The sequence below is a fragment of the Penaeus monodon genome, chromosome 27, assembly GCF_015228065.2.
Source record: "Penaeus monodon isolate SGIC_2016 chromosome 27, NSTDA_Pmon_1, whole genome shotgun sequence".
Classification (NCBI taxonomy): Eukaryota; Metazoa; Arthropoda; class Malacostraca; order Decapoda; family Penaeidae; genus Penaeus; species Penaeus monodon.
Genome location: NC_051412.1, coordinates 5,987,257 through 5,987,692, shown reverse-complemented (window position 1 = coordinate 5,987,692; position 436 = coordinate 5,987,257). Strand labels below are relative to the sequence as shown.

The 436-nt window shown below is 45.9% G+C and overlaps 1 protein-coding gene across 1 annotated transcript in view; it reads left to right on the top strand.

Annotated features, from left to right (window-relative positions):
* The window catches only part of LOC119590554, a gene marked incomplete in the record, with an annotated part of 6,793 nt that overhangs the window by 760 nt on the left and 5,597 nt on the right, over positions 1–436 (top strand).

Here is a 436-nt window from a genome sequence, read left to right as displayed (position 1 = left end):
ATTAACTACCGTGGATCAGACACCCTATGGTACTTATGATGTTTCTAGAATGAGGTTATTTTTTACATGTCATGGATTAATGCACCAAGCCATTAGTTTATCAGCTTTTGTTTGCGCCAAAAGCCATGAGCTTCGAGAGCGCGCTTTCCCGAGTACCCTGCTTCGCCCCCTTCAAATGAGAACCAATCAGGTTGCTGTGCCTGGAAGAGGGCCAGTCAAACGTGCCCACGAGGGTATGTTTTTGGGCAGTTTTCAGCAATGGCCGGGAAATGGCTGTCAGGGTTATCCATACGAGGAGGAAAGGTCAGTCCGCCGGAGCGCAACAGTGGGATAATTGCCAGTGTTTGACAGTGTACCCGAATCAAGTATTAATAACATCTCTTGTGCGTAAGTAAACTGTGGAAGGATTGTTGGAAATCAGTTAATTAACGTAATG